Consider the following 15,801-nt stretch of genomic DNA (forward strand, 5'->3'; position numbering starts at 1 on the left):
AAAAGTTATTTGTACAATGATGCCCATGAAAATCTTACCTTCAAGGTTTTTTCCCAGATGAATCAATTTAGAAGAACTGATTTTTAATCTACAGGTGTGAAAAGAAACCTTATTTTGTTTTTAGATATTTGGTTGAAACCTGCAGTTTCTTTACTGCAGAATAAAACTTCCTTGCCAGTGTGCTCTAAAAGGAAGCCTAAGGCCAAAGAGGAAGAAACAAAATGTTGAATAGCTACTCATTATTTGAAAGCTGCCCACCTTGTGTGCTGAATGGAGGTACGATCACGCCCTCCCTGGGAAATCTTAGCCCAAATAGGTGAGATTTGCCTGATTTATAAATAACTGAAAACAAAGTCTTCTAACAAGGAAGTGCTGGACAACCTCCATTACCATTTCCTTCTGCAATAATAAACAGTATCACTTGTTGCAGAAATCTGGCCCTTTTCTGAAGGGAAAATTGTTGGTGAACAGCTGTAGGAAGGACTATTAGTAAATATTTATGCTGTAGCATAATACCATCTTTCACTAATGCACAATACAGAGGACTTTTCACTTGCAGAAGTGTTATGGGCCAAGTCCTGCAAGGTGTGCCAGCATTGCAACATGTGGGGCTATTGCTACAGGTGCTGCCAGTAAATACTTCATCTTGCACCAGTTGCTCAACCAAGTGATGAAAGATCAAACTGTCTCTATTTTTGCATTTGCATGCATATTTCTTATTACCTTCTGTAGCAAAGGAAAAGGAAGCAGCAACAAGAGTAGGGTTTGGGATTGTCTCTGCACTGTAGACTTCTTGCTTCACTTGGAGTTTGTAAACTGCCAAAGACACATCTTGCTTGGATGCACCCCAGCACAAAAAAGAACAACGTTTAACTCCAAGGAACAGCTGCTCCAGTGTTTCTTTTTCTTGCCCTGTATCTCTGACTGCTACAATTGTTTTTTACTCTTCTCTGGGTTTATTTGGGGGAAGATTTTGGTGATGAATCCATCATCCAGTTCATACCCCCCTCTGGTGCCTGGCCCTCTGAGTGACCAAGCCACTTGGGCCCATTTGGGCTGTGGAGTAGTAAAATCTTGATACAAAGAGCAGGAGGAAGAGTGCATATTGTTGTCCTAAACCTCTGATGGGCTGTTCAGAAATTGAGCTACATCTCATTTTCAAACAAATCAAATTTACTATTAAATGTCTACTGTCTGTCTGCTGCAATTGATTTCTTTGAGAATCCTCCCTGACATCAGATGATTTATCTTTAAAGTAGCTTTTTCCTGCTGAGCCAGCTGCTATTTTATGCTTTTTTTACAGCTTGTCCAAAGACAGCTCTCTTTGATAACAGGCATGTGTGAAAAATTTGCATTAAAATAACCTTTTTTTTTTTGAACAGTCAGCATAAGTATCCTGAAAAAAAAAATCACGGCAATGTCTGAATGGATATTTATTCTAATGTGCTTTTTTCTGCTCATAGTAGTGGAAAATACTGTGTGAAAAAAAGTCAAGTACAGTAAAATATGGTTTGCATTACAGTTCTCCAATGAAGTCATCAATCCGTGTCTCAGAACTCATTTATAGTGCAAAAGCTGAGAAAACATTTGTACCCCAGAGTCAGGTGCCACCAGCCATCTTGGAAAAGCATGACAAATTCATTTATGTTTGGGTTTTGGCCTCTTAATAAACTCTGGGGACCAGAGAGAGATGTGCTCAGCAAGAAGATGTGAATCAACATTGAGTCAGCAATGTGTGCACCAAGGGGACTGCTAATGCTAAGCAAAAACTGAAATGAGTCAACACTTTAAAAAAAGGAAAAAAAAGGTGCAGTATTTGAATTTGAGAACAAGATGGTGTAGCTTGTGCTGGTCATGGTATGGAGTTAGCAATCCGTCTTTAGCACGTTTACTTCAACATGAAGTGTGAAAGGCAGCCCATCCAGCGTGGGACCGTTAACACAATCACAGGGCATATAATCATGACTAATGATGATTAGTCAGTTGTTATATGGAAATGAAGAATTCCTTGTGACAATAAACAGTAACAAAGTTCTCATATTTAATTTGTTAAGTTCCCAATCTGGCAGCTGGATCTACGTTGGTGGCCTCCTGTGCGTATGCAACGTGATTAACACCAGATGAGGATCTGGCCATAGTCACTGATGCTTAGTAATGGTTATGTTGCTAATTGAAGCTCAGATTGTTTTTGGCCTTTGGGAGCTGAAAAGAAAAGGGGAGCCTTAGTTTACGACTCAATGCCTAGCAATTGCAGTCATTGCACAAGGACTTCTTGTCAGCGTGTGTTGTGGTGTCACTGGGTCACAGTAACCCCTCTGTGGAGATGGAGGTAGGGCTTCAGTTCATAACAAGACCTGTCTTGGTGGTGTTGCCAAGTGAGGGGGTCCTGCATGTCAACCTGTGGGAAGAGACTGTCAATCTCTACGAACTGATCCCATTGACTAGAGGAGTCAATTAAATGCTTGGTACATAAAATGTGACTATTTTCATGTTTTGGTGCAAACTCATAGCTAAAAACTGTTCACTTGGAAATGAAGCTCCTTTTCCACTGGAGGTGACTCATCATTGACTAATGGTGCCCTCACCCAAGCAAGGGCTCTTCCTTCTGAGTGTTTATTAGCATAGGCATGAAGAAACACACCCTGACCAAACTTGGTGTTGTTCAGAGACAGCACAAGCATGTTAGAAGAAATCTAGAAGCAATCAGGTATTCCTATCCCCTGAATTCCAGTGGTGCTTCATTTCCTTCTCATTTGGGGAATCCTGCCAACAAACTCCCTGTCCCTATGCACAGCATGTTGATTCCTGGAAAATATCCACTGTCCTGGGAGAGGAAAGGAGGAGAGAGAAATAGTTCAAAATGAAAAGGTGACTATTCCTGGATTGCTGCAGAAAAACAATTTCACTAGTTTTAGTCATTTTGATGACTGCTACACTAGGTTGATGTCACAACAGCCCATAATAATTTGTTCTTGAAAAGCTCTTTCTCCATAAAAAGGTGATGATGTGAGTGCCAGTATTAGCTGTAATGATCCTAAAAATGACTGATCAAAAATGTAGCACCAAGTGATTTGACTGATGGCTCTTGGTAAACGGGTGTAAAAGGCTGGAAAATATCACAACCGGGCAGCAGTCTTGTTTCTTCCAAGTCCAGATCTATAATGTAACTCAGTGCTAATGCTGTATAATGTCCACAGTTTTTACAAGATCTTTGTTAGGTTTTATTAGTTTCATTTGATTTTATAACAAACTTTACAGTATGCTTATCAATACATCATGTTCTGGCTAACAAAAGCCTCACTGTTTTGGGTAGATTTCTTTTTCCCCTTCATGAAGCTGTAACATAGAAGCCAAGTTAAGAAGGTGACAACACCTGTTCACAATTTAAAGGAAATGAAAAGATTTTTTTCCATGGATGTAAGCATGAAATTCATACATATATGTATGAATATATAATTTCCCTCCATACTCCATCCTGTGGTAGACTGTGGCAAACCAGAGCTGCAGTCAGTGTAAATTCGAGGCATGCAGGACATATGGATGCATTTAGCCCACAATCCTTTGCAGATGCTTTGGAGTGTGTAGCTGCTGCTACACCCATGCAAATAGCAAACTGCAGCTCTGTTTGCTGCACGAATATTGTTTGGGAATGAAAGCAATACACAATACCAGGCAGGCTGACGTTAAAAGTGTGTTTGATCTCAACAATTTATGGCTTCCTTCTGTTAAATGATATTAATAGAATTAGCCTCTGATCCCAGTGAGTTTGTGGTGTGCATGTTGGGTTTTTCTCGTCAGTACGTCTGAGGCTAAAATCATCTTTTGCCTCTGACTTTATTAATCAGAGTTGTCTTTCTTACAATCCTCCATACAGCTAATGGGCAGAATTTCAGTCCGTGTTGACAGAGCAATGCTGATGTGCACAGCTGCTGATTTATCCACATCTATGGATCTATAATGCTTAGAAATAGCTTCATTTGTGAGTAAAGCTAGTCCCTGGTCCAAGCAGGTGATATGTATGTCTGTGGAAAGCAGGCATGCAGGCGGTGATCTAGATTAGCAGTCAAGGTCTGCTGTGACTGCAGATAGTAGTTAAGTCTTTTAATTAATAGTGCCCCAAGTAATGAGAAGCCATCATGCTAATTGCAGACCTGGTCATTAGCAGTTTTGAGATATTTGCCATCTTGCCAACAATCCAAGATGACCATCTTCCCCAAGTAGGAGAATCTTTCTGTTAACTTTCCTACAACTACTACTGTCCTCCCCTTTTCCGGACAGTATTTCCTTGGCACCTGTGCTCCATCCCTCTTCTTGCCAAAGGTGTGAAGTGAAGGACTTAACATGGCCTCACTGAACTCTGTAGACCACTGAAGGTGGGTTGAGCTTCATGGGCACAGTGTCTCCAGGAGGTCTCTGCCAGAGAGCACTGTGCCCCATTCACTAGTGCCATCATACAGCTCTGCTGTCCTCACTTTGCCCAGTAAATACCACTGATAGTGCTTTTTAGCCAAATTTTAGTCCCTTTGATATCAGTTAACTCAGAAATGCACAAAAGGCACACTTTTAAATTAAGGCACAGTGTATAATATTTATTGTAGAAAGAACAGCACCAGGTTGGGCTAGTTTATAAGGTGTAGCTTGAATGTTGATTTTGGAGACTCCTTCTTTATGTGTAAATGCACATACACACCATCAATTGTTCACGTGCTGCTTCTTAATCCATACATGTAGGTATGTTGCCTGTTAAAATGTATGGTTGTTGAGGAGGTGTATATTTACATTCCTGTAGGGTCTGGTTCTCTACCTTTCCTGTGCTGTCTTTGGCATCTGCATTAAGAAAAAGATGAAGAAAAAGCAGAAAAAAACCAGCAAAACTGCTGGCAATTAGTGTATAAACATATTTTTAAATCCAATTTATTTTTGTTTGATGAGAGAAAGAACATATTCTGTGTTGTGCTTGATGAATAATATCATTGTGCTAGAATGCTTTGATTCTTCTTACTTTATAATAATGTGGGTTTCCTAGTCAGAAGACCTGAGTGTTTACATTATACACTTTTGGCAATAAATTTGGAAAAGAAGAGAAAAAAAGCACTAATCCCAGGAGTTCTGAAACCTACACTCCTTCTTAAATGTACCCTGTTAAAGACATTAAGTCCCTTGCAAACATCCATCTATCAGCAGTTGAGAGTTTGTAAAAGGCGTACTTTGTTCTGAACTCCCTGCCCTACTGATTATGCACAGTTCTTTTATTTTGTGAATAGGATGACGACCCCTTAGCCTGGTAATGATGACAGATTTATGTATTTTAACACCCAGACGCTGCTGTATTTGTTAAGGGCTGCCAGACTCCAGCAGTGCTGCAACCGTAGTTTATTTTCATTGTCAGTTTGTGCTGCTTTTTAAGGTGTTCTGTAGCCACTGGAAGCAGCGCTGCTGCTGCTCTCAGAGGTTGAGATGTCAGGATGTTAAGAGCATAAGCCACCATCCTTGGACTGTTTCCACTCATAAAATGTCAGTTTTACTCTGGTCGCACTGACGCGGTGGAACCTGCTCCTTGCACTGAAGCCAAGGAAAAGAGGGGAGAAATAAAACCCCTTCGAGCAGTAAAAGGAATCAGATAACATAGAATTTATCCTTCAATTTCTACTCCCATGATGTATTTTGCAGCTCTCAAGTTAATGTTTTAAAGAGAACCTTCTCTTAATGTGCAGTAAAAGCAAAGAACATAAACATACCTTGCAAGCTTAGCTGTTAAAGCACTGTATGGGTCAACACATCTGTCCTCTACGCGATGCATCTGTCTGTGATTTCTTTGGGGTTGTTTTAAATTACTGCAAGTGGCAGAACAATAGGGAGACAAACAGTAAGAACAATGCAGTTGTTTAATAACAAGCTAAATTATTAACAGGCTTGTACAGAAAATATTTCATGTAAATTAAAAGGAAGCAAATTATATTATTTTCCATTGCAATGATCCAGTGCAACAAAGGCAGTTGATGTCTTTCTTCTTTTCTTTCATCTTGCTACAGATATGTTTGTTCCTCTGTGTGTATATAATTTTCTTACAGACACACTACAAAGGTTATAGGGCAAAAAACACAGAATATGGATGGTTTTCTGATCTCTTCATGCCAACCAAACCACTAAATCTGAGTTTATCACACAGTCCAAATGATGCATAGGACTTTTATTATATTTTTTTTTTTTAAACTTCCAATTCTTTGTTTCCCTGAAAAATGTTGTCCAGTCAGTTGAACTATTGATTTGAGTCAGTCTTCTGCTTGATTGTCAACAAAGGGCTTTGAAATATTTGGGATTGAATCCTCCATCGTGAAACTATTTTGATTTGGAAAAAGCATCACCACCAAATTCTTTGTTGAGTTTTCTTTGGTCCAATATTAGATGTTTCTCTTCTTAAAGAGAAGCCATGTGAGTTGGCATGTTGGTTTAGTGGTTTTTTTTTCAAGCTATAATAAATTATGGTGACCTTTCCTCTGAAGTAAACAAAGATCATCATCTCACCTTTGTTGAATGTGCAGCCATCAAGAGAGAGAATTGCTGGTGACAGTCCTCTTCGTTCACTGGCAGGGAATTTGGGAAGGGAGTTGGATCCACTTCAGATGCAGGCTGGGATTCCCAGACCTGCCTGCTGCTCTCTCCAGAGCAATCCCAGGAATCTTGTGGAGGAGAGGGATGGCGTCTCCCCAATCCCCAGCACAGCCCAGTGTTGTGCTCTGTTTGCAGTGTCTCCTGACAACTTCAAGCCCATGGCAGCTTCTTCTGGTAGCCCTTGCGTGTGCTTTGGCAGGAAAAACTCCAACCCAGGAGAAAGTTGTGGGAATTCAACATCAAAAGGGTTGTTTAAGCCAAGGTCATTTGTGAGCTGCTTTGGTTTGAGTGTGGTTTTGTTAATCACTTTCCTTCAAGGAGGCTTGGAAGATGCAGCAGCCTTCAGTTGTGGGAAGTGAATAATATTGAGGGTGAATTTTGAGAAGCTGGTCTATGCCTTTGGCTTGAAATGCAAGCAAGGTGCTAGGCATGCTCCTCCTGTCCTGACAGACATGCTCCTGAGATGCAAGCTGTCTCCTCTCATGTTGACGGATTGGTTGGCTTCATCTAAAGGGACTCCATTATACCCTTTCCCCTGGGATGGTTTTCAGATCTGCTGGGGAGGTATCTGAGAAGCTGTAATCACAGCCATTGTAAAAATGTGTCTATGTGACCTTCAAAATAAAGAGGCCGTTCTCTGGGTGCTCCGTCCTTGGGTAATTAGGGAGAATTTTGTGGTGGTGCCTTGAAACCTTGCCATGATAAACAGACAAAAGGGCAACAGCTTACAGGGGTAGATTGGTGGAATTGCATCAGAAAGGAATTTGTCCACCCGACATCCTCAGTACTGTCAGCGCTCATATGTATCTCTGATCCCTTTGCCAGGAATGATTTGGATACATTTTACCTTTGTTCTAGGCAAAACCTGGGTTGTGGACATACTCAACTATAAATTAAACTGTTAAACCTTAAATACAGAAATTACGCCATATATGTTGTTATTGCTACTTGTTTGTTTGACCCATGTTAGCTTTTCTTAGGAATTTTTGGCCCTTCTCATGTTCAAAGCTACACGCTTAACAGCAGGACAGGTTGCACACCATGCAACTTGCTCACAAGTGACATTTTTGCCACCTTTCAGCATTTTCAGCAAGGGAGGGAATATTGCAGATCCTGTGACAGCATCTCTGTTCCTCCAAAGCCATGTTGGCATGTCCTAAACCAGGAACTCTTTAAAAGTTTTGCTAGATCCTTCCCACCTGGTATTTGGAAAAAGCACTCTTCTGTGTGGAGCCAAATCTATTAATCTTTGCTCATATGTTAAGGACCACAGAAATAGTTTCAGACATGGGGAATAAAAGCCAACAAGTTGCCTGCATGTTGTTCTTGTTATATCTGCTCCAGCCTTTTTTGACAATATTTTATTGCTTTTCTTATTGACAGCTACCTCCCTGGAGTCCCGTACCAGTTATTTTGACACTTAGCACAGGAAGCCTGTTTGCTGTGGGGAAATAACCAGTTTGCTTATCCCCTTATGGACTTCATAAAATCACAGAACGGTTTGAGTTGGAAGAGACCTTAAAGACCATCTACTTCAACCCCCCTACCATGGGCAGGGACACCTTCCACTAGACCAGGTTGCTCAAAGCCCCGTCCAACCTGGCCTTGAACACTGCCAGGGAGGGGGCAGCCACAACCTCTCTGGGTAACCTGTGCCAGTGTCTCACCATCCTCACAGTGAAGAACTTATTCCTTACATCTAGTCTAAATCTACCCTCTTTCATTTTAAAACCATTACCACTTGTCCTATCACTACATACCCTTGTAAAAAGTCCCTCTCCAGCTTTCTTGTAGGCCCCCTTTAAGTACTGGAAGGCCGCTCTAAGGTCTCCCTGGCGCCTTCTCTTCTTCAGGGTGAACAACTCCAATTCTCTCCACCTGTCTTCATAAGGAAGGTGCTCCATCACTCTGATCATCTTTGTGGCCTCCTCTGGACCCACTCGAGCAGGTCCATGTTCTTCTTATGTTGCAGGCCCTGAGTTCTGACCTGCCTTTTTATATTTCAGACGTGGCACAATAGCTGGTGCCTGCAGGATGCACAGTGATAATGATTTAACTTAATGGGATGGCATTGCTTTTGAGCCTTGCTTAGATATGGTCCCATGGACTTGGAAGGTATTTTCAAGCCTGCTCACTTCACCCTACCTATTTTGGAGGATTTGTTATTGTAATACAGTGGGATTTCTTCTCCAGCCTCAAATGCTAAACATGGCTAAGCTGAGATGATACAGCCAGTTCCTTGTGGATACTTTGGTCTTTGCTCAGAGTGTAAAGTGATGGGTGGATTCTTAGCCACTGCTTTTCTCAAGCCTGTCTTCAAATATGGCATGATTTAGGTCACAGGTGAAATGCTTTCCACGTTCTTAGTGAGGGAAGAAGTGGACCCCACTTAGAGGTTTGTAATTTTAAAGGAGGAGGGTAAACTGAGCTTAGAGCACTTTATCTCTGCGGCCATCAAAGATGGAAGATAAAGGGGAGTTTTTCAAAAGCAGTCAGTCGAGGCTGAGTCAACCCCTTTTTTGAAGAATTCCCATGAACTTCCATGGGATGAGTGTTGCCAATGCTGAAAGCTTTTGAAACCTTACCTAACCATCCAGTGACACCTTTTGAAAAATGTGTGTACTAAGCATACATTCCTGGGAAAATGTGTAAGGTTCACGTGTGTTGAATACTGAGGTGCTTTCTCAGAAGCAGGTGTTTTGAAAGGAAATTGAGAAAATGGGTTTCTCAAGCAATTTTAATGAGATATAGTGTCTGCCCTAGTCAATAGGGACATAGTATTTAAGTTGGAGCTATTTTTTAACATAGTTTTCTCTCCTGTAAGCAAGGCCTGACTGATAAGTTGGCTGTTGCAATAACCAATCCCTCTAACACCAGTCCAACACATTCAGCTGTTATGTGAAGTCATGCTGAGTGCCAAACAATTGTAAGGTTTGCTAGTGTCTAACTGAGCTTGTACGATGCTTTGGGATTCAGAATATGAAAGACATTTCTGTACCACCTCTGGATATGAGCTGTAACTGCTGTAACAGTTAAATACAGATTAATAAGAACATGGAAGCTAGGGCCTGGGACAGTCCCAAGGTTGCAGTAATATTTTTTTTTTTTTTCTTCTGCTTTAAGAAAACTCCAGGCTCGAATAGCAGGAACACTGTTGCTGGATGTAGTCCATGCATGCAGTCGCCATTGGCTGTGGTGGGAAATCGGTGGAGATACTCAGAAGGAATGTATGTGAATGATGAGTGGAGTGCTCTGCCCATTTTGCAGGGCAGCATCCCAATACCTGCCCTTGTTAGCTTTATGACTGCTAAAATTCACTGGACTCATCTGAAGGGAATAGCTCTTCTTGCAGTTCTATAGGGAGGAAATGAAGGAGAGAAGGAGCAAAAGGAGAAAAACATCAGGGGAGGGATTTTAAAAAAACCCTTTTCTTCCTTTTGCATTGCAGACACGTTAAGTACTTAATATTTTAAGAGCATCTTCTTACTTAGAAAAGCTGGCAAAGATAAGATTCAGTATGAGTCTGCCAGATTGATTTACAAATCGGCCTTACGAACTCCTGCTGCTTAAACATACCAGAATGCGACAATTAAAGCCAACATCTGGAATTCATTGGTGGAGCTGATCCTAGATAAACATTAAATGAATGTCCATTTCCTTAGCATTGGATTTCCTCTGGCTACCACAGCTTAAGTAGTGTCATCCTATCAGATGGAGCTGATGATGATTGCAGAGCAAATGTCAAAGTCAGAGCCAGATCTATTTGTTCCATCTTTTAGCACTGAAACTAGGACTAAAGCTGGGCTGAAGAGACACCCACTGTTTTTTCCACTAGACTGTGGGGATCGGTTCCTCATCTCACTAACCTGGGCTAAAATGGTTTTCTGATTCCCTTTTGCTCCTGTGAAGATGGAATACTTCAGATTAGTTACATTAATCTCACTTGAGGAACTTTGTCTCGATAGAGTTTCTCCTCTCTCTCTTTCCTCCAAACCTGTCAAGGTTACTGCAGTCTCCCTCCATTCTCCAAATCCAGGGAGGGTTCTGTTCATTCATTTGTTAGAAACAGAGAAAATCAGCTAATGAATTTGGGACTAAGTCCTAAATTACGTAAGTGGAAGCCAGTCACAACAAATATCTGTCTGTCTTCCTTTGCAACAGTTTTCTTCCCTGAGTCATGGCTGGAGAGTGGTCAGTGCTGTCCATGTCCATAGTGGGTGAGGTGGAAAGCCCTGGGGAATGTTTTTTCTCAGGTCCAAGAAAAGATTGCTTACCCTGGCAAGAATCACACTTCTTTGTGCAATCCATTGTAGCTGTCATCATTGGGGAAGTAAAAGCACCTTTTGGCTTTCACTGGTGCTCATGTTACCCTATAGTCTCTGACCTCCTTGGTCATTGGAGGAGCAAAAAGTATGATGATCCCTAGGTGATTTTATTTTCACAACCATTGTGTCCCCCCTCTGAAGCTGCTCCGTCCTGGATCGCTGAAATGAAGATGAGGAGAGGTGTTTCCATGTGGGCAGTCACTCAGGATGCAAACAACCTGAGGGGAAAAAGGTCCCTTTCATGGAAAACCATAACTGCTTTTAGAAGTGGAGCCTTCCACTAAGGCATATGAAAGCACATTTGCTCAGGTCTGCGCTTAGGACATCATTCTTGCCTCTGATCTCAAGGAAACTGGATGGAGTTTGGGGTCTTGAGGAACTTTCTAAGAATCCAGAACTTATGTTGAAGTGTCTGGTTTCACCTGTCTGAGGCATGAGAGTTTGCCCGATAGCAAACAGACATGGATTTTGCAGAGAGCTCTTTGAAGCAGTCACTTTCTTCTCTGTACCATACAGGAGCTATACTGAAAGAAATAAACTTATTGCTGGTGCAAGGGTCCTTCTTCCAACCTTGAGGTGATCTCTGAAATCTCTGCTAGTGCCTCTCTATGTCTCCAGGTCACCTCTGCTGGATTTCCCTTCTGTAGCTCCCAGCTTCTGCTCAGAGCATGGTCTCTCTCTCCCTTGGGACCCCAGTATAGAGCTTTCTCCCTCTTTCACCAATCTGACGATCAAAATGTCCTCCTTTCCACCTCTTGCCTAGTCATTCAGCTTTATAAAACCATTAGCTCAGCACCTTGGTTTCTTTGGGGAAAATTGCATGAATATTTTCCTTCCCTTCCCTCCCGTGCTTTCACATGCTGCTTCCCCTCCAACTTTGTGGAAAAGCTGAATCCATATGGATCTTCTCGGCTCAGGATGTAGCTCCTGGGAGGCAGCCAGGTGGCTTTTGGGAGGCGTTTGGGTTTCAAATCTCTTGTTCCTGGTTCAGCAAGCAACAACACAGCCATGAGGGCTATGCTTGGCATACCTCAGAGTGCTCAGTGACACAGCAATCTCTCAAGGGCCAGCGTATTTCAGAAACAGAGCACAGATATGTTCCCCAAGTCACCCTACTGAATCATCAGGACTTTCTACACAGAGCAGGCGCCTTCTCTCCTTTAAACGCCCCCGGCCCAGCTTAGCTGGAGGGAGCCAGTGACCCCACGCACAGTGCAGAGCAGGCTCAGCACAGCGATGCAGAGGAGCTGTGAGTGAGACCCATATGGCCCTTGCGCTTTGCATTCTAATAGTATAGAGTTGCCTGCTCAGGGTAGGCTCGAAGAGGCAGAAACATTTTTCTTGCTGGTTGGCCCTTTTTTCCTTGTGGCTCTACGAGTGTCAATCTGCAAGTTGAAAAGGTAGCATGAAAGACCTTCACAGAGAGGAAAGATTCGGGTGAGTTTACAGTTATGTTATTTTGCTTTGCTTGTGACTTCTATCTGGTGGGTTTTCCAAAGCAGCCGATAAATATTTTTCTCCCTGTTATGGTGCCGACAGTAGCCTGAAGTCCCAATTTCCTCCTACGGAAGATAGACCTTCGGGGTCTATAAAATTTATACAGTGTACTTTCTGATTTTTATTAGCCTAGTAAAAGAGATCATATTTTCTATGCTTCTGTATCTCTGGAAGTTATGACTGGGGAATTATTCCGCAGGGCAACAAGCTGAATGCTGTGGTTGAAAATACTGATTTATCTGAGCTGTGAAAGCGCTAGACCAAGCAGATAATGAAAGTCCTTGAAACGCTTCAGACATGCACAGCCATTTTAGAATATCCCACAAGGGGGCTATGGGTTACGTTGTCATTTAGCTTTTAGTTGTTGCTAATTAGTTCCACCTAAATACTGAATTCCCCAGCCCATTCCTCCTCTCTCAATTGTAACACCCCAAAGAGTGAATTTTCTTTGCTCTCCCTGTTTGAAAACAGTTTTATGGCAACTGGTCTGTTTGTGGATGTGCAGTGGATATAAATACCTTTAAAAATATGATTTTTAATAAACATGTTCTTCCAGGCCCAGCTATGAGTGGGAAGAGTAGGGCACAGCAGAAAGCAAGTCCCAGACTTTATAGTCTAAACAGATGAAGTTGATCAAGAACTGGTGGAACAACAGATGTACAAAAACATAAAGGGAGCTTCTAAACCTTGTGCAGAACATCGGTGGTATAAGTAGCCTCTTTTTGCCCCTTATTAGTTTCTTCTCTGCATTGTTTTTCTTATCTGGGCAGCTAAAAAAAGAAACAGAGTATTGGCCAGTAAAGCACGTGTTGTTTAATAGCCTCTGTTTCTATTCAAATAGGAATTTGTACCAAGACTTGGGACAGAGCAGGGTCGAGTTGGAATGGAACTACAGTTTAGGTATGTGTAACCCTGCGAGATCAGTCTTGACTTTTACCTTGGTAATAAGGATAATTGGCTTTCTTCCAATGAAGGAGAAAAAAAAAAAATTGTGGAAATGTATAGTGAAAAAGGAATGATTTTTTTCCATTGCTTGGCTTAGGCCGGAATTTTTTAGTATACACATTTTGCCAAAATCATTTGTTTGCTAGTAAGAAAGCCTCCAAAATGACCTTATGTCAATACATTGACAGATGTGGGAGTGAAAGGAATCAGTACAGTGTCACTTGGGTAGGATGTTAGGAGGGACAGACCCCGCTGGGGACTCCTGCTCTTTTCTCTGGGAAAACGATGGCTGCTGCACAGCCTAGACACAACCTAGAATTTGCCTCCGTTGTTTTATGCCTCTTGCAGCCAAAGGGCAGCTGAGCATAGAGGTGAGGAGGCTTTGTGGCTATGTTACCCCTGCACAGTCCCAGAGGTGCTGTCAGAGGGAGATGCCACATCCTCCTGGCCTCCTCCTTCCATGAAAAACCTCACTAAATAGTTGGGTGTTTGCCACAAACATAGGTGAGTCTGCCTTACCACCATGTGGAAGAAGTGACCGAGCTCTTTGGCCTTTTGTTCAGTAAAGGGCAGTGGAAGGTAAATCTGAGGTGACTCTGTTGCCTTCTGCATAATTTTTCTGACCTAAAAATAACACTGCGGCCCCTGCGGTTGCCATTAGGGTTATTTAGTTCTTCAGCCTTTTTTTTTTCCCCTTCCCTTTCCAGAACACTAGCACTGCTCAGCAGAAGAACTGCCCCATTGTGCGAGCCCAAAGGAAACATTGCATAGAAAATGTGAGGAATTTTTAGGCCATGATATGTTTGGACTAGGAAGCAGGGGACTCAGAGGAATGTGGAGTACGGTTCCAAAAATATTCCCTGCAATAGCGCTCTTGGTCAGTAACAGTTATTTTTGTTGGCCCGCCAGCCCCCTCAAGCAGAGGTGATGTCATTCCCCGGCATGGTGGATGTGGAAATATAGAGAGTGCCCTGTGGTTTTGCAGGGCTGAGAGCAGACAGCTGAACCAAATGCCTTCTCCTGTCTCAAATGTTCTTTCTGTTGCAAAAAAGATTTAAAAAATAGCATGTCGTGGGGGATGGTGAAGATGGCTTTAACATAATTAAAAGCACCGTAGAAACATTTTCTATAGTGATAGTCTCTTCCTCCCATGTGAGCTCCCTTCCTGTTAGCTCTTCTGCTTTTCTCCTTATAGTGATTTTTAATGTTATACTTCTTTAGTTGTTAAAACTGATCAAATCATAACATGTAGCACTCTTGGTGTCCTGAGCACCTCTGACTGAGACATGGACATGTGAATATCTTCACAGTGGTTAAAACGGGCTGGTATACCCTAGAACATCTCTGAAGAAGAAAGCCAGCACTTTTTCTGTAATAAACAGGGTAGAGCAGTAAAATATTGGGACCTTTCTCCACACTGGTGACTCTCAATGTTCACTGTGATCTGGATCATACTGATTTGAATTTTAAGTGCATGTGAGAGAGAGAGAGACCAAGAAAGAGAGAAACTGATTTTCTAAAAAAAAAAGTTTATCTAGGCTGATAAGATAGTAAAAGCTGTGTGTAGCCATGTGTTGTATGAACCCAGCAAGACTGTAACTTCACCTCAGTCCTCCCTACCCTAAATTACATTTAGCACAGGTAGCTAAGCCAAATTTCCACTTTATCACAAAGAAAGGGGTGCCACAGTATACTGGACATGAGACAAGGAGTTAAGAAACTTGTATTTTATTCCTGGCTCTGGCATTTGACTACTGAGTATCACTGGGTATTGCTTTCCTACCTGTGTCTTACATATGTCACTTGTGTACTCCCAGAGGGACAGTGTTCATCCTTGCAGGACTCTAATTTTTGTTATGGCATCTGGATTTAATTGCATGGCAAGTAGAAGCCACACCGGTGATGTTTGCTCCTTCACCAGCACTTGTGAAAGTTGTGTCTTGTGGCATGACATGAAATGCAACAGATTTGAGCTATTTTGGATCATGGGAGTGTCCAAAACTCTCCCGTTCAGATCTTTATTACATGGTGTTTCATGGAGAAAGGAAGAACCTGTAAAAAAACACAGCCCTGCCTTTCCCAGAATTCCTCAGCCAGGTATCTTGGGGCTGCAGAGGAAAGAAAACTGTATAAAAACAACCCAAAAGCATACAAATGCAAATGTTTCCTAACCTTGAAACTTAACTTTTGGGTTGATAAAATCCATGCAACGCTGACAGTTATACAGTGGCAGGAAGTTGTTAAAGGTGTCAGGTTTTCCATTTTAATTCTAGGAACGCTCTGGCAGTAGATTTCTTGAAAATGCTGTTGAAAAGGTCCCACTTTCTAAATTGGAAAGATTTACAATTTACCTTTTCTGTTAACCTCTTGTTCCTCAAAAGGTTAAGTAAGGGAAATTCCTCTTTTTAATACTGGTAGCTAT

The 15,801-nt window shown here is 41.9% G+C and overlaps 1 protein-coding gene and 1 long non-coding RNA gene across 7 annotated transcripts in view; one reads left to right on the plus strand and one right to left on the minus strand.

Moving 5' to 3' along the window:
- FGFRL1 (fibroblast growth factor receptor like 1) overlaps positions 1–15,801 on the plus strand; it is a 179,120-nt gene that overhangs the window by 92,641 nt on the left and 70,678 nt on the right. The window lies entirely within an intron of this gene.
- On the minus strand, positions 4,569–7,141 carry LOC141942064 (uncharacterized). The gene is made up of 3 exons (XR_012628507.1): positions 6,526–7,141; positions 5,739–5,834; positions 4,569–4,827 (listed from the first exon to the last, which is right to left on the minus strand). It is a non-coding gene; the product is annotated as an uncharacterized LOC141942064 (long non-coding RNA).

This window comes from Strix uralensis, chromosome 4 (assembly GCF_047716275.1).
Source record: "Strix uralensis isolate ZFMK-TIS-50842 chromosome 4, bStrUra1, whole genome shotgun sequence".
NCBI classification, from domain to species: domain Eukaryota; kingdom Metazoa; phylum Chordata; class Aves; order Strigiformes; family Strigidae; genus Strix; species Strix uralensis.